This window comes from Rhincodon typus, chromosome 32 (genome assembly GCF_021869965.1).
Source record: "Rhincodon typus isolate 14 chromosome 32, sRhiTyp1.1, whole genome shotgun sequence".
In the NCBI taxonomy this organism is placed as follows: domain Eukaryota; kingdom Metazoa; phylum Chordata; class Chondrichthyes; order Orectolobiformes; family Rhincodontidae; genus Rhincodon; species Rhincodon typus.
Window position 1 is genome coordinate 29,194,662 of NC_063363.1, and position 18,711 is coordinate 29,213,372.

At 42.3% G+C, this 18,711-nt stretch overlaps 1 protein-coding gene across 9 annotated transcripts in view; it reads right to left on the reverse strand.

Moving 5' to 3' along the window:
* pknox2 (pbx/knotted 1 homeobox 2) overlaps positions 1-18,711 on the reverse strand; it is a 400,561-nt gene that overhangs the window by 256,717 nt on the left and 125,133 nt on the right. For 2 of the 9 annotated variants that reach the window (XM_048615460.1, XM_048615459.1), the window contains exon 3: positions 9,655-9,723. The exons of the other annotated variants lie outside the window; for them this stretch is intronic. The gene's annotated coding sequence lies outside the window, so the exon portion shown is untranslated. The remainder of the gene's footprint in view (positions 1-9,654; positions 9,724-18,711) is intronic. 9 annotated transcript variants of the gene reach the window in all.

Sequence of the window (18,711 nt, forward strand, 5' to 3'; positions counted from 1 at the left end):
AATTACTCTGGGCAGCCTTGTTCCCTGTTCTTCTGCCCCATGATGCCAGCACAATGACTCCTGCCACTTGGACAGTGTCAAGGTCACCCTCTTACCCAATGCCCAGCAGCCTGTTATCCCAATGACCCTCTCACATGGCTGACAAGATGATCTGTGTCTGCCAATGACAGCTCTCCACTGTGTACTCACCTCCCCCCAGCAGTTCTAAATTCGCCTGCCCTTTTAAAACATCGCTTTAAATACAGCAGCATCTCCCTTCAACAGGCTTAACAGACTTCATTTACCTGAATGGAATGTAGCGACAGCAAGATTCCTGTCCCATCATTGCCCCAGAGGTGCACATTATTGGCATCATCTTGAGACTGCGTTGCCAGCAGTGGTAGTGGAGTTAGATACTTTACAGACTTTTAAGCAACTCTTGGATAGACACAAGGCGGATAGTAAAATGTAGGATATGCAGGGTAGATTGATCTTAGTAGGATAATAGGTCGGCATAACATTGTGGGCTGAAGGGCCTGTACTGTGTGCTGTACTGTTCTAATTATATCTATCTCCTCCTTGAAAATATTCAATGTTTTGGCCTCAACCTCTTTCTGCGGCAGAGAATTCCACAGGCTCACCTCTCTCTCCTCATCTTAGTCCTAAATGACCTACCTAAAATCCTTACACAGGGAGCCCCTCATTCGGGACTCTCCAGTCATTAGGAACAAGCTTCATTCATGACAGCCAGTCATTAGTATCAGTTGGCCACTCACCAGGGAGTGATGCAGACATCGTTTCTCACTGATTGCTCAGTCTTGCCCCGAGAGAGAAGAACCTCACTAATTATGAGTACATGGCAGCAACAGGAAAGTATGACCCATGCTACAAAAGGGTTGACACCATCAGCCCACCAGAGAGTGTGGAACATATGCAACAGAACAAAAGGAAAACTCTGGAGTTGTCTATCCTTTCCAGCGCTCTTTTTTTAAGATGCAATTTGTCTTTCGCTCTTTATCTAACCTTAAGTCACCTGCCCTATCATCTCTCCTCATGCCTTGGTGACAAAGCATTCCTATGAATCACCTCAGGGTAGTTTCCTGTGGCTACAGAAATGTAACTGATCACGGTTGGTGAATTTGCTTTTCCGCTGAAACACTAACTGGGGTTAATGCCTCAAGGCACTAAGCCAACAGCTTCCCTGTCGTTGGGAAATTCACATTTAGGAAAGGTGTAGACACAAAATAGAGGGAAACAATAGTGCTGTTAGAAACTTTGTTCAGTCCTCTGTGAGAGATAAATAGAACTAGGTTGTTCCAGATCTGTGCCCAAGGGAAGGGACTGCACCCTACCACTTGCAGCAGCTTTAACAGTCCTAATCAAGAGACTAGAAATTAAATTCTTAATCCACTGGCATTCACACTTGGTTTTTTTCTCCCCACTCCTTCCTATTCCTGAGGATAAGATGAATATCTTCCCTTCCTGAATAAATACCTCCAACAGGATGATGTGCATTCATTCAGATACAAAAGTCCTATTTTAATTGTGCGGGTGAAGACAGAGAGAGAAAGAAGAAACTAAACGAAATCAGAAGCAAACTTTTTGTTGTTGAAACAGCAATCAGTGGTAGATCTTTGGGGAAAAGTTCGATATTTTTCTGAGGCCCCAGACCAGGGAGTATTGCAACTACAAACACTTTCTTGTTAAGCCTCATCTCTATTTGACAGACGGCCCTTATTCTCCGCGTACGCACATGCCACATTCCCTTCTGCTGAACAAACTGGAAGATGCAGCTCTGAAGCAGAATTGTTCGGAGAATGTGAACCTCTGGTTGGTTGCTGCAGCGACAGACATACCATAACTCTGACCCCCTGGAGGAGGGTTACATTCTAGCCCAGCAGGGATTGCCAGCAGCTGCTCTGCAGCTGTTGTATCGCTCCAGCTCCCACAATGCATTGCACTCCCCACCAACTACCACCACCCCCCACCCAACCCGCCCCCCTCCCGCCACCGCCCATCCCAACAGCTCAACTAGTAAAATAGTGTTCTACAAGCATAACAAATACAAAGCCAAGCTTCTGGGCCAACTAATCCTCACTTGGTTTTAATGAGCCAGGATTAGGGTGTCACAAATGCAGGATGCTCGTTTCCGATTGCCCACGAGAACACATTTTTAAAGAGGCATTTTTATCCTGTCAGGGAGTTCGGGTGGCTTGGCCATGGTCCATTGTATCGCAAACTTCAAAATTTCCAGGTGAAGCTCCACAGAAACATCTCTTGTTGTAATTTTGATTCACATGAGCAGAGCAGCCACAGAGGTTGTGTGGAACCAGTCTGCAGCTACCCAAAGGAATGTGAGCAATAAACAGAATTCCACAAAACAACTCGACCCTTTTTGCAGGGGGGGCACAGGGGAAAGAGGCATGTTCTGAAAATAAAGTTTCTCAGTTTCACAGTGACCTTTTCGATGCAGAAATTAGAACACTACTTTTAGCTTCCAGCTTTGTACTAGCGTCCAGGTATTCCCTTTACAGATGTTAAAGTTAATACCTCCTGGGCCTACTGAGGTAAAGAACACTCCTCATAGACTCAAAATCCAATTAGTCATCCTGTGAAAGGAGGTTGTAGACTTGCTTGCCAACCCAGTAGGTTTGGTCGCAAACGTTTTGTCACCCTGCTGGGTAACATCGTCAATGCGCCTCCAGTGAAGTGTTGGTATTCTGTCCCACTTGTTATTTATATGCCTCGGTATGCTGGGGTGCTTGATATTACTTCCAGTTCTGTTTTTCAGTGATTTGTACACAGGGTCTAATTCAATGTGTTTGTTAATGGAGCTCTGGTTGGAAAAGCAGGCCTCCATGAATTCCCTGATGTGTCTCTCTTTGGATGTGCGATTATGGATTGTCCCAGTCGAATTCCTGTCCCTCGTTGTCCGTGTGTAGTAAGACAAGGGGGAATTGGTCGTGTCTCTTGAACAACAAGTTCCTCCTTGGTTAAGAATGGTTGACTTTGGGGTCAGTGCATAAAGGTTCTTGGTGTAGTTTGGTCACCTCAGTCTCTGAGTTTGCACAAAGTCAGAATGGGCTAGATCTCTGTTGGGGCAACAAAAGCTGTTACTACAAATCGGAAATGTCGCCATGTTAGAGAAGAGAATGCATGCCACACTTCCCATTTTTGCACACGAGGTTCTGAAACTCCCCTTTTCGTGTGCAGGGAGAATACGTTGTGACCCTGAAAGCTTTGTCCCAGACAGTTAAAACAGCCCATCAATAATCACTCAGTAAGGTCTTGTAGGAAAGATCATCACTCAAGCAAGGTACTCAAGGGCAACGACAGTTCATAAAGCTGCATATTGCTTCAAGTTTATAATGCTTTCAAAGGGATGGGAGGAGAGGGAAATAAGCTCATGATAAAATGATCTATTCAGTCTAAGGCACTTATACTGTATCCTTCATGCTAGGTCCTCTTAAAGCACTGTACAGCTAATTAAGAATCACTGGAGTACAGGCTGCGTTGCAATTCAAGGAAAGCAGCAGTCAGTTTGCACATAGTGAGCTCCCATAAACAGCAGCTTTTAATGATGTCAGTTGAGGGATAGGGATTGGCCAGAACTCCCCTGCTCCTCCTCAAAACAATGCTTTGGTTACACCCACCCGACAGAACATCAAGAATGGCAGCTGAGAACTTTTTGAACTTGACATCAGATTACAAAAACGAGACACATGTTGTGCAAGAGACTTTGGAGTAGGATTAAAAATAAAAAAACACAAACAAACAAACAAACAATCTCATTGGTATTTTCAGGGTGTTGGCATGTGAACAGGACACTCAAACTTGTCCACTGCTTAGCCAAACTGGACAACAAAAATACTAAATCGCCTGGTGTGTGGCCATTATGTTACCCACTCTGTCCTTTAGACTGGCAGCTGAGGACCTGACAGTGTTCAGTTGCTTCACAGACACATTCTGTAAATATAAGAACAACAAGCTGGTATCAGTCACTGACCTCAACTCAGCAGCAAACCTACTAAAACACCAGCTAGTGGAAGCCAACTCCTAATTGAATCTGATCAAATGTTTGGTGTGTGAGGCATTTGGGAAAACTGTAATAACGGGAAATAAACCGCAGATCAGATGGCACCTCTATTGGGAAATGGCAGGTAAACGTTCCCAATGTTGATCCTTTATTACAACTGTTGTGACAAAGAGAGATACACAAAATGTTCCCTTCTCCTCCTTTTACAGGTCCTGCTGTTTTTTTTCCACAACATTCCCGTGGTGTTTCCCATTAAATGTTGTGCTATGTTCCCACTGCTGATTCCAGCCAATTTGGATTGGTGCCCTCACACAGAAAACAAAACTCCACTGCGGATCACACTCTTGCAAACAGATTTATAGGATTTTCAGAAACAGTAATATTCTGAAATCTACCTCCATTAGTTATAAACAGTAAACACTGTTGCGTAGAGGCACAGCAAGGGCAGTGTCTGTAAAACAACCCATGCTGAAAGGCCACAATGATCACAGTCAGACCATTAATAAAAACCTTTATCCGGCCACTTGCAACAAGCAAATTAAAAATTTGAGAGATGAATAATAAGCTGCTGCCAAAATCATTTACTTCTTAAAAAAAATAACATTTTTCACTGTTTCACTATTCTCCTGTCCTTCCATTACAACTGGAGACCATACATTCTCTCCTAGGACACAGGCCCACCCATCTATCCATTCCCCCCTCAAGCCTAGGCAGCTAGTGCCAGTACATGGAGTTCTCAACTGCAGAAGGTACGGCAGCTGAGTCTGGACATATTCTAAAAGCAGTCTGCATGTGCAATGATGGTGCACCATGTACATGAGCCACTGCAGAAATGTCACTTCTTCACAGCACCTTCTAAACCCATGAGCACTCCCAACTGGAAGGGCAAAGGTTTCAAATACATGGGTACACCATGACCTGCACATTCCCCTCCAAGCCATTCATCTCCCTGACTTGGAAACAAAGGGTCGCTAGCTCAAAGTCATGGACCTCCACATCACTGTGGGTCTACCTACACAAGATGAACTCAATGGCTCAAGAGGACAGCCTCGACAGCCCTCTGCGGTAAAGAATTTAATGGACTCAGCATCCTAAAAAAAAAATTCTTCTCATTTCTGTCTTAAGTTGGCAACTCCTTACTCTAAGATTATGTCCTTTGGTCTTAGACACTCCCAAAAGGGGAAACAACCTCTCTCTAATTCTACCATGCCAAATCCCCTAAGGATCTTAGGTGTTTCAATTATGTCTCGTCTCCACCTTATAAACTCCAATGACTGCAAGCCGAGCCTACTCAACCTCTCTTCAGGCTGAAGGCTGATCCAGCTCAATGTCTGATCAACAGTAACATTCAGGAAGCTCATTGTAAGGATTCAAAACAATGGTAATGTCATTGAATATCAGAATAAGTGGTTAGATTCTTGCTGAATATAGCCATTGTTTGGCACTTGTGTGGTACAAATGTTACTTGCCATTTATCAGTGCATGTTTGAATGTTGCCCGATTTTGCTGCACATAGACATGGACTGCTTCAGTACTTAAGAAGTTATGCATGAATATTGTACAATCATTAGCAAACATTCCCACTTCAGGCCTTACAATGGAGGGAAAGTCATTGGTGCAGCAGCTGAAAATGGTTGGGTTTAGGGCACTACCTTGAGGAACTTCTGCAGCAATGTCATGGCGCTGAGATGACTGACCTACAACAACCACAGCCATTGTCTTCTGTGCCAGGTATGACTCCAGCTAGCGGATTATACTCCCTCTAGGTTCCCATTGATTCCAGATTTGCTAGGGCTTCTTGATACCACACTAGATAGAGTGGACAGCCAGAGACTTTTTCCTAGGGTGGAGGTAGCTATTACGAGGGGGCATAGTTTTAAAGTGAGTAGAGGTGGATATAGGGGAGACGTCAGAGGTGGGTTCTTTATTCAGAGAGTGGTCGGGACGTGGAATGCATTGCCAGAGAGGGTAGTGGAGTCGGCCTCATTAGGGGCATTTAAGCAGCTATGAGATAGGCATATGGATGATAGTATAAGGTAGGGGTGGAGGTCAGATAGACCTTAGGTTTAGGGTAAAAGTTCGGCACAACATCGTGGGCCGAAGGGCCTGTACTGTGCTGTACTGTTCTATGTTCTATGTTCTAAGTCAAATGCAACCTTGATGTCAAGAGCAGACACTCTTGCCTCACCTCTGGCATTCAGCTCTTTTGTCCACGTTTGGTCACGACTGTAATGAAATAAAAAGTTAAGACGACCAGTAGAACCCAAACTGAGTACTGATGAGCAGTTCATTGCCATGTAAATGCTGCTTGGTAGAGCTGTCAACAGCACCTTCCATCACTTTGTTCACAATTGAGAGTCAACTAACGGGGCAGTAATTGGCCGGGCTCAATTTACTCTGCTTGTGTGAGCTGGACAATTTCCGGGACAAATTTCCACATTGTTGGACAGATGCCAGTGTTGTAGCTGTACTGGAACAACTCAGTGATGCATTCAACTAGTACTGGAGTATGTGATTACGTTATTAAAACCAAAAATGGAAATTGCCGGAAAAACTCAGCAGGCCTGGCAGCATCCGTAGAGGGAAAGCATAGAATTAATAATTCGGGTCCAGTGATCTTTCTTCAGAACTCCAGAAAGGTCACTTGACCCAAAGTGGTAACTCTGCTTTCTCCCTACAGATGCTGCCAGACCTGCTGAGTTTTTCCAGCAATTTCTGTTTTTATTTGATTTGTAACATCTGCAGTTCTTTAGGGTATTTTTTGTTTCCAGTATCACTTCGGACTGCAGTCAGTGCCCATAATCTTTCCCGTAATATAGTATCCTTACTCATGCTAGTATATAGAACAGCATTGAACAAATACAATAATTTTACTGTTTCTGCACTCATGTTTTCTTTATAAAAGCTGTACATACGTTTTTAATAATACTCCAACCTCTACTGCACCAAGCACTGAAGCAACACGTGGGCGACACACAGCTCTAGAGCCTTGCAGCTTCGAAAGGCCAAGCCTTTTTCATTTCATCTCATTGTGAATTAGTTATCTCCATCTGAGAGTATCAACCAAGAATTATAATTGACTACAAAAGCCAGAATTAAATTTCAGCTATTAAAAAGCAGCGGCGTATCAGTCAAACAACATTCACCTTGTAGCAAGAATACTGTAAAAGCAGCGGAGGTTGAAAGATGCAGTGTATGGGCTGAATATAGCTTTCATCAAGTCTGACTGAACACTAATGTGAATAATCAGAGCAGCAAATAACTTCAAACTGGCTGCAAGTATTTCACCAAGTTGAATGTAAACAGAGCGTACACAGCAGCAAACACTGAGACTAGATGCTTTTCTGGAATCACCAGTCTAGGTTGACAGTGGCATAGTGCTAACATCACTAGATTAACAATCTAAAAACACAGACTTTGCTCTAAGGATATTGGTTCAAATCCCACCACAACTATTGAAATTTAAATTAAATTTATAAGTAAATCTGGAATTAAAAGCTAGTCTCATTGTTGGTGACCACTAGATTATAGTCATCTGCTGTGAACCCTATCTGCTTCACTAATGCCCTTTAGGGAAGGAAACCTGGCCGAGTCTATACTTGACACCAGTCCCACAGCAATGTGGTTGCCTCTTAACTGTCCTCTGAAGTAATATAGTAAGTCATTCAGTTCAAGGATAATTAGGGAGGAACAATTAAGTGCCAGCTTTGCCAACAATACCCTCATTCTATGAAAGCATTAGATAGAAAGGTCTTTAACTGTGCACCTCCAATTGACTCACCCAGATAAGGGTCCCTCCCAATCCATTTCCATACCTAAGAAACTAAACTACTCAAAAATGAAGAAAACAGCAGTGCTTCTTGGGTTTTTCTCTTGGGTGTATTGTATCAGTGTTCTGCAAATTAACTTTTAGTTTGTGGTAAATCCAGGGAAATCATGAAAGGTTGGATCCCCGCCCAGTGCACCTCATTTATAAATCAAACCAAGGATTATCTTCACTACCTTTGATATTCACTTAGATCTGCAACAGGATCCACAGTTCTGTTCCACGAACCAGTTTGTTGTTCAATGTATCTAGCCTTGAACCACCAATTTCCATATGATTAGCCTCCTGCTTTAGGTGACAAAAAACTGTGAGATAGATGACAGGGGCTTTTCCTCTCTACAATGCTGCCAACTCCAGCCAAAACATGAATGTTTCGATGAAATAAGATAACCATGCTGTCAAACATGCCATCTTTCAGATGAGTGAAATCCAAGTTCAGTACATTCTCTGAGACTGACTGAAAGAAAGATCGTGGGCTACTTGAAGAGGACGCAGGACATTCTCTGCTTGTCTTTGTCAGTATTTATTCCGTCACCAACTTTACTCAAAAACAGATTAAGTGGTCATGATATAAATCACTGTTTGGGATCTTGCTGCACACAACATGGTCGTTAGACCATTGCCCTACCTCAGAAATAGACTTGAAAGTATGATTCTGCTCTCTCTCTGTGTCCCCCCCTCCCCGCCACTGATGATGCCCCGACCTGCTGAATTTGTCCAGCAATTTGTTTCATTTCAGAATTTTTATTCAATTTGCTGTACAACACTTGGGATGTACTAAGGTCTTGAAAGGGTGTATTATTAACCTAGGTTCTTTCTTTGCATAGATTGTTGAAGCACATATCTCCTTTGCGGTAGAGATAAATGGTAACATTGTCAGTCTTACCAGGATATAGAGCTGCCCTCTCTAAAGAGAGATGATTGGTTGTAGTTTAACCTATGGGTCACCATGCCTCAGGCAAGATGAGAGGTTAAAAAGGAGAGTCGGTCATGGTAACCTCAGCTGGTGCAGGAATCGAACACATACTGTTGGTTTCACTGTGTCACAAACTGGTCATCCAGTCAGATGAGGTAAACAGCCCCCCTGTTGCAGAGACAGTCACTAAAGATAGGATTGGCTAGGACAATTTTTCATTGGAGCATAGGAGGCTAACCTTGTAAGGTCTATAAAATCATGAGGGGCATAGATAAGGTGAATGGCAGGTGTCTTTTCCCTAGGGTGGGGGATTTTGAGACTAGAGGGCATATTTTTAAGGTGAGAGGAGAAAGATTTAAAAACAGACATGAGGGAAACTTATTTTACACAAAGAGTGGTTCATGTATGGAATGAACTTCCAGAGAAAGTGATGGATGCGGGTACAATTACAATGTTTAAAAGACATTTAGGTAAGTACATGAATAAGAAATATTGAGGGATTTGGGCCAAGCGCAGGCAGGTGGGAATAGTTTAGTTTGGGATTATGGTCTGCATGGACAGGTTGGACTGAAGGCTGTTTCCATGCTGCGTGACTCTACAACTCTAAAACTGGGTGGGTGGGGACGGCAGTGCAAGGTAGAAGGAAAGACGAGAATATTCACAAAAGAAAGTTGCCTTAAATTGCACAAAAGCAAAAGTTTTACAGGCACCAATTTTGGCTAGATCTAAAAAGAAAGCCAGAGTCCCATTTTATTGATTTAATTCAAGACTGTTAACTGTCCCCTTCATTTTTGTAACAAAAGTAAACAAGGTGCTAAAGCCCATTGTACAGAACACTAAGAAAGTTGAAAGAAATGGGAGAGAGAGAACATTTCAATTAAGTAGTGATTAAGTTACCTCAAGTTTAGATTTGGAGATATTTGCAAATCAGAAGGTCAAGAGAGCCAGAGGTAAGAGGTCCTGGAGCTGAAAAACATGTAATGATTCTTGATATCGTGAAGTTTGCCTAGAAATTTGCTTTTAGACTTTTACTTTAAACAGTAAATAACCTAAAGCACCACATTTCTTAAGTTGTTCACACCTGCTGCTGTACTGTAATATATACTGAATACCAAATGACTGCAGAGGTTCACACAGCACTTGCTAAAGTGACAGCCTTGTAAATGACTCGCACAATTTAAGGTAACATCTGTGAGCAAAACCAGGAGAGTCGGACTTCAGGCCAACACAACGGTTTCACAATTCTGTCATCTAAATGGCAGTCCAGGGTTTGAAAGTTTAAACTAACACCTGGACTGTTGAGAAACATGCTGATTGGCTGCATACTATTCTGGGGACTACATTAGATGAATGATGTGAAGATTTTGGAAAGAATGCCATGGGGATGGTTCCAGAGATGAGGAATTTTGGTTCTGAAGACTGATCAGGGAAGTATTCCTTGGAGCAGTGAAGGCCAACAGGAGATTTGATAGGGGTATTCAAAACCATGAGGGATCCAGACAGAGTAGATGGGGAGAAATTGATCCCATGGGTGGGAGAATCAAGAACAGAAATGCAAGAGGTAATTGGCAAGAGGTTAAAAAAAACACGATGAGGAAAAAAAAACTTTTTTGCAGCAAATTGTGTGGAATGCAGAGCCTTAAGGTGCGGTGGAGACAGCTTCAATCAATGAATTCCAAAAGGGCTTGGACTGTTATTAGAAAAGGAAGATTGAGCAGAGTTCCAGGGAGAAGGCTGGAGAATGGCACATGTATTGCTCATTCACATATGACTGGCTGAATGGCCTCCTACAGCACTAGCAAATCTGGCATTCTGTTTGGATGAAGCAAACAGAATGATGTCAGGACTGCTGCCTGGAATCTAATCACTGATGGGAGAACCAGCAAAGTGCACAGGCAAAACCAATTCTGCAAAATCAGAAGGAAAATGGTCAGAATGTCATTTTCATTTGGCCATTCCACACCAAATTCTAACCTCATCCTCAAGTTCTAAAAGCAGTGATTCAAACAGGCCTAATAGTTCCACAGATAGCAATTGGCCTCCAAGTGGTCAGAAATCTTTTAATAAGGTTAACAGCTAAGAGCTAAGCATGTAAACTTAAAGCAAATGGGATTGAAGTTTTTGTAGTGAAATGGATAGAGTATTGATTGGCACACAGGAAACAAAGGGTGGGAATAAAACAGGTCTTTTCCCAAGTGGCAGGCAGTGACAAGTGGGGTACCGCTTGGATCCCAGCTACTCGCAATATATTTTAATGATTTAGATAAGGAAGCTAGGTGTCATATCTTCAATTTGCAGATGCCACAACAATGGATGAAAAGGTGAACTGTGAGGAGGATACAGAGAAGCTTCAGTGCCGTTTGAACAGTTGGGTAAATACAGCAGGGACATCTTGTTGCAACTGCACAGGCAAGACCACACCTGGTGTACTGTGTGCTGTTTTGTTCTCTTTATCTGAGCAAGGTGCTCTGGTTATTAAGTAAGTGCAAAGAATATTTACTAGACTGATTCTTGAGGTGGGACTGATGTAAGGGGCAAGATTGGATTGGTTAGAACCATTTTCACTGGTGTTTAGAAGCATAAGAGGGGAACTGATAGAAATCTATAGATTTCTAACAGGATTAATCAGGATGGATGCAACAAGGATGTTCTCAATGACCAGGGAGTCCAGAACTAGGGATCACAGTCTAAAGATAAGGGATAGGTCTTTTTGGACAGAGATGCGAAATGTCTCCATCTGAAGAGTGGTGAGCCTGTGGAATTCTCAGGAAATTGCAAGGCCAAAATATTGAAGACTGTTGATACAGATATAGTTCTTAGGACTAAAGGGATCAAAGGATATGGGGAGAAAGTGGGAACAGGGTGCCAAGTTGGATGATCAGCCATGGTCACATTGAATGGCAAAGCAGGCTCAAAAGGTAGAGGGGCTTATTCCTCATGTTGTCCACCAGCAGACAGCAATAACAAAAACCTTGTCCAATGTTCCTCCTCCCCAAAAAGAAACGTTGAGAAACTATTAGCCATAATGCTTTTAGCTAGGAGACAGAAGGCTGAGAGTCCATACTCCACTCCAGAAGCTTTTAACACAGATTTTATTTTGATATTTTATAAAGCTAGAGCAAGGTATGCTCCAGTATTAAAGAAACCTTCCTTCACACAAGATGTCAAATTGAAGGCCTCTGTCTGCTCAGGTGGGTGTGAAAGATCCTATACCACTACTTGAACAATAGAGGACCAGTAGTGCCTTCGACAATATTTATCCCTCATGTCAACATTAGAACAGGATTAACTGGTAGTTATCACATTGTTGTTTGTGGGGTCTTGCCGTGTGGTATTTGTTGCCTGCTTCCTTTATTGCAACAGTGAAATTGACTCTAGAGTACTTTGAGATGTCCCGAGGTCATAAAAAATGCTTTATGAATGCAAATGTTTCTGCGTATCTCATATGGAGTCTATAAATGAATAGGAAAGATCACATGAACAAAACCTGGGCAATCTACTCACTTGTTGTAAGCACCGGTGTTAAAGGACTGCTAGAATTCAAGAATTTCACAAATAAATAAATGTTTTGAGCAAAAGGACAAATACGTGATGGTCTATCCAACTAATAGTTTTATCCAGTTGCACCGATCTCCAACTGGTTTTCTTTCCCATCTTTCCTGAAAGCAATTAACCTGGTCGGACTTAAAGTTGCCATGTTTTGTGGTGAACATCAGACCATTCAACTGTAGTGTGCATCACAGACGGCTTTAGTTTTGCCCCTCTGTTCTTTTACCAGTGAGCTGTACCGGACGATCAAAGACAGGAAGTTTGAGTGGTTCCTCAATACTCAGGGGTATCACAGCCAATGGAGCATCTCCATGTCAGCAGGGGTTATCAGGTGTTGCAACACAAAGCAAGAACGGTGTTCTGTAAATTCCACAGCAAGCAGCTAACAATGGATCCATACTGGGATCAATACAGGGGGCGACTAGTACGTTAGGAAACTGATCTGAACACAAAATAGAAAACAGACCCGGAGCTGAACTGGCTGCATTGGAACACTTTTACAAATCCTTTTTCATAAAAAATCCAGATTGTCCACTGTGATGATGTGATCAGATGTTTTTCAAAGTGCAATTTGAAATGTTCACGTCAATTCCTTTATTATAAAATTTAATTTCCTATTTTTTATGGCAACAGCTACACACGGCATCTTTGCAAGCCTCGATTGTACAAAAAATGTCCTATATCTGAAATAAACTCTTCAAGAGCCTTCTCTCTCCATTAACAGCACAACTGACTCCATCTGAATTCTCCCACGTTTTCTCCTCAGCCTTATTTTGGGGATCTTGGGAATTAGCTGCAACAGCTTCAATGTTAAACAGTAAGGCAAGTGTTAAACAAGGCCAGCATTTAGAGAATCTAGATCAGAATGCCAGCCCAAATTCCAGCCTCCCACTGTTCCCAGCAGGAGTTGGGAATTGAGGCAGTCTGTTTTTTTTGTTTCTGCAGTAAATACACACATTGTACTTTAGAATCCAGAGACTAAAGCGGAGTTGAATGCAGCTTCCAGGAGACAAACAGTGAGCACAGAAGTGAACTGTTCCCTCGACTTCTAGCCTCTACTGAAACCTCAGTACTGAGGCAGAAAAAGAAGGGTTAAAGTTCAAGAGTTCTCAAGAGTCCAAGAGTACAATTTAGGAAGTCCCGTTCATTTTCTTTATCATTCCACGCTTTGAGAAAACAGCCTGCAGCTTTCCCAAGAACAGCATCCAAAGCGGGTGCCAATTTGCAATTAACATAATCACCTCCATAAAATGTTAAAATGACTAATCAGAGATCGGAGAGCTCATTTTACACAGTCTAACACATCAGGTGCCATTGCTATTACGATTGCCAGCACATAGCACACTAGCACTGAGGCATTCAGGGTAGGTCTTGAATGTTTTAATGCAATTTGGTCTTGCATGTTTTAAAGCTCTTCAACATTATCCTTGCAGGATCAAATCTCAGGATCCACTCACCCAACAGCAAACCCCATCGATTTTAATCACAGATTCATACTGTTCAAGGATACTGTTCATATGCGATTTTTCTACTTTACTGAAAGTACTTTAAATACAATTTCCCAGGAGTTACAAGATTTAAACTGTTCCAAAGTTCTCCTAACTGCGCTCCCGATTGTACCAGTTGCTAACTTGAATTTAACCAATATTTTGACAACAATGTCCTAACTCGCACCAAGTCAGGTTCATTAACCTACAGTGATTCCAATCCACTGACATTTGGGTTTTAAAAGTCTCCTCCTCTCTCCAATAACTCCATGACTTTTCCCCTCTCTAGCTCTATGTGTGCTCTGCTCCAGCTGTATATTTGTTTCCCCTCAACTTTGGCTTTGCAGAATCTTAATCATAACTGCTCCAACACTGGTATCTGCCTTTTCAGCTACTAAAGCACACAGTCCCATTGCCTATTTTGCTTCCAACTAACCTCTTTGATCAAGTTTTGGTCATCCATCCAATATCTCCTACGTGGCTTTGTGTCAAACTCTGTTTGACTGTGCTCCTGTGAAACAGTGTGTGTGTTTTATTGCATTATCAAATTTATAACCCATCCCTTCCCCATCACAGCATTCAACTGTTTATCCAATAACTTTCTATGTCATTCACTTCCACTGACCCAACCAGGAGACAATTCAACTTATTTATCACTGCAACAGGGAGGAATCCTGATATCAATCCAAAATTTGCTTTACTCCAATCGGAACCTCTGATCCTCCATCTATCATAATGACTCGGTTTCTAAGAATTATTTTTCAATACTATTTATTTATTCAATTTTATATTGAATTGCTATTACAAAATACTTGCAAATTCTGGTCTGCCAGTCTGTTGATTAGCTCCACTATGTTCCTGCACTCCTATGTGACTACACTCTTTTTAAGATTCTCTATCATGTTATTAATGAGACCCAGACGTTTTGACTACCCCTCAGGCCTCTGGTAATGAGGAGCATGTCTCAAAATTATAAATGTGCAAGTTTTCCTTTTAATCTCCTTCCCCCACCCCCATCAATGAGACAGTATGCAGTAACAGCAACAGCAACAAAGCCTACAAGTTGCTGTCCAACAGCATAGGGGACAAAATAGCATGCCACAATTCGCATCTCCCCAGAGCATGAGGGAAACAGTCAGAGAAACCAGTGGAGTGCGAAGGAGTGACAGCATTAAGAGACTAACATCCTTTCCTCAATAGGTTGCAAATCTTAGGACAATAAAACTGTGCGTGCTTCATAGTTCAGGTGGCCAAGCCATCAAAACGTTTCTCTACATTTCCCCAAAATACCTAATAACAACTCCAATCTATTTTAAAAAGAGGTCTTGTTTTGCAAAACAAGGTGTATTGTCAGCCTACAACCAGCTGGAAGCACAAGACCTTCGAAATTGCGAAGAAATGCCTTAAGCCAGAAGAAATACTTGCATTTATATGGAGCATGATCACATTGTCAAAACATTTCACAGTGTGAACTACTGATTCAGCAAGTGTGCTCTGCAAACCTAACAGTTGTATGGTTCAGTAACAGCTGTGACCAGTTAGCCTGGTTCCAGTAGTATAGAGAGAATGATCCCTGCTAGCGAACGGTGCCACATGGATCTTTAACTTCCACCCAAAGAAACAGCCAGGGCCTGAGGTTTGAGTGGCCTGTCCCAGGGACAGCCCCAGCTAATAACAAAGACCAAAGCATGGTCAACTCTTGGGATGACGTTTGAACCACAATCTTCGTAATCCAGAGAGTTAGCCATTGACCCCAGATTAAAATATCCCCTTCTGCATGTTAAACATCAGAACTCGGAAGAAATATGATTAACATTGCTTGCAGTCATCCCCTTCCCCCCACCGCAAGGATAACACGCTAGACAGAATTGCAAGTAGATATTCTTTCTATAGGCACGAATGCTACCGGTAATTATAGCGTTCACGCTTCAAATGTTAATACATTTCAAATACATGCATACATTTCATTTAATTTCACTTCATTATAGGACTAATGTAAAATGCATAAAGTGTCTAAAAGCAGTGATTTGACACTATATGAATAAATAATGCAAATTGAATCACCATCACAGCCTTGGCCTAATCACCCAATCAAATGCCCGGCCAATTATCTTTGCCTCCTGCAGCCTCCCTGCCGCTTTCAAAGTTTGCGTTCAGATAGCAAAGCAGCGAGGGGCCGCTGCCAGTGCCCACAGCAGCTCATCTTAATGGAATCATTATCAAATCGACACAGCTCCCAGCCTCTCTAAAGACCTGTTTACATAGAGCCATTTAATTCCGATCTGATGGAAATTAGCTCCTCCGTTTGGATTTAATCTGACTGTGTAAATGGCTGTGAGGAGGTTGTAATAGTAACAGATATTATCACAATATCACAGCTCCACTCCTCACAACACTAATTATAATGACCATCATCATCATCAGCATCACCATCCTCCCAAACTCACAGCAAAAATACTTCAAGTCAAAGTTTATTTTGCTAAGCAGGGGAAGTGGGTGATGAAGGGAGGTTGTTATTCAGTTAGGGGGAAAGGAGTGGCTGATCGTTTCTTCCAACTGGATGGGAACAGGCAGCACAACCAGAGTAGGTATGGGTTACTAACTGTATTCTTGGCCGTTGCTCCACCTCAATATTGATTTGTGCTGTGATTTCATTGCTGTGGATACACAAGGAAGAAATTCCAAACAACTGCTGAACAATTCCCACAAGTACTTGGGAGTTTCAGGTCAACCACTAGGTAGGCTGCTTGGGCTCAATACCCAAAAGGTGAAGGCAATGCAGGGTCTGTGGACAATGCAACAGGCAATGCTGATCCACACGGTGACTTTGCAGTTTGGGTATCAATTCAGCAATGAACTCCAACTGAAAAGCAACATTGGAGGTGCCCTTTGAGAACTCCTGTTCCATGTCTAGTTAAGCCTGATGCTATCTGGACAACAAACAATGATATTGATGGGCAAGACAACTCGGTTCCTATGGCCTGCTTAAATCTCAGTAGGTTCATGGATGTAGATTAGTTACCCAGAAGAGGTGCTGTAGCATCTCAATGGCTGGCAGAGCTCAATCCCTGCAGGAGTCTGTGTTCAACAAAGGAGGTAAAAGGGTAGTGTGAAAAGAATAGATCCATTTGTCATTTAGCAGTTAGCACGGACATATCAGTAACAACATGGTGGGGGCACCACACTGTGGGACAGGATACCCTACAGGGTGGAAGAGTCCTGGGATACAGCATGACAGAATACAAAGTACGCTAAATGCTATTCACATGTATAGAGAACCAGCAGGTGTATGGTGTGCTGGTCTGCCCAGCACTTTGCACTCACTGACTCCAGTCTCCCAGCTGCTGTTTTATAGGATATTGGCAAACGCTCAATAACACAGTGAGCTCTGACGTGCTCATGACTCTAGTGTTAATGGGGAAGCTGACAGATGCACTTCACAGTCAGGATTAAAGGCCTGTGATCTCAGTTTCCTACCACATGAAGCTAATAGTTCGGTCCTAGGAAAACATAGGCTCGTCTTCACTGTGGGAACTTAAAGATCTTTAACAATTTAACATAAACCAATAAGTCATAATACTTTCATTTCGGGATGAAAAACAACCTTCTTGTAGGATTAAGAACAAGCATTGTTTATGGCTTGCCAGTGTAGAAACAATGGGCTGGATGGCCTCTTCCTTTACCGTAAGTTTTCTATAGTTTAATGTTACTTAAGACCATAAAATATAGGAGCAGAAGTAGGCCATTTAGTCCATTAAGTCTGCTCTGCCATTTAATGAGATCATGGCTGATCTGATAATCCTCAAATCCACTTTCCTGCCTTTTCCACATAACACTTGATTCCCTCACTGATTAAAGAAATTTGTTTCAAGCTTGAAAATTCCTCAAAGCAGCTTCAACAGCCCTCTGTGGTAAAGAATTTCACAGATTCAATACCCTCAAAAGAAATTTCTCTTCGGCTCTACCCTAATTGGACAGCCCCTCACTCTGAAGTTATGTCTTCAGTCTTAGACTTGTCCACAATGGGAAACAACCTTGCTGCATCTACCTTGACATGCACCCCCAAAGCTCCTGTATGTCTCCATAAGATTACCTCTTATTTCTCTCCTAGCTTAATCAGTGTAAATATCACATTCTCTGAGCTGTACAGGTCAAGGGTTTACCTCTGTAGAGGCAGTGGTTAGGATGTGACAACTGGCCACAGCACCTCTACATAGAAAAGGAATCAGTTAGGGTTAGGGTTAACCCCAATCCTAACCCTAACTCTAACCCTACTGCAGGATTGCAGATGTGATTTGTTGTTCAGCACCTTTGCTGGCTATGTACAACCGCATACACCAAGTTGAGAAAAAGCATGAATTTGCTTGTTATCTACACCTTGTTATCTCAGATTCTCCAGCATCTGCGTTTCCTACTATCTCTGAATTTGCTTGTGATGCCTTGTAAAGTCAGACTGCTAGTTCATGCTCAGAATGAGCTAAGGCAGGGATGACTCAGAGGTACTCAGTGATTATCATCGCCTTTGAATACTGTTTATTGCACCCAAAAGCCCTGTCCCCATTGAAGGGGAAGTTAGAAAAACACAGAGAAAAGAATAGAACATTATGCTGATAGGGTTTGATAAAGAAGAGAGGTTTGAATAGAACATTTACATTGACTACTCAGACTGAATGAGGTGTTTCTGCAAATTCCAGATACTTTCTACTCTACCTGTTCAGAGATGTGAGTAAACATCTCTGAAGCAGGTTGAGACTTGAAGTCGGGCTTCCTGGACTAGAAGTAGGGACATAACCACTGTACCACAAATTGTGAACGAGTCAAAGGTAATGAGCTGAACAACAGGTCAGTGTGGTGATTAACTGTGTGCAAGTGCATATCCCTCTACATTGGGTTAATTTTTACTGCTATCAGGGGCCTG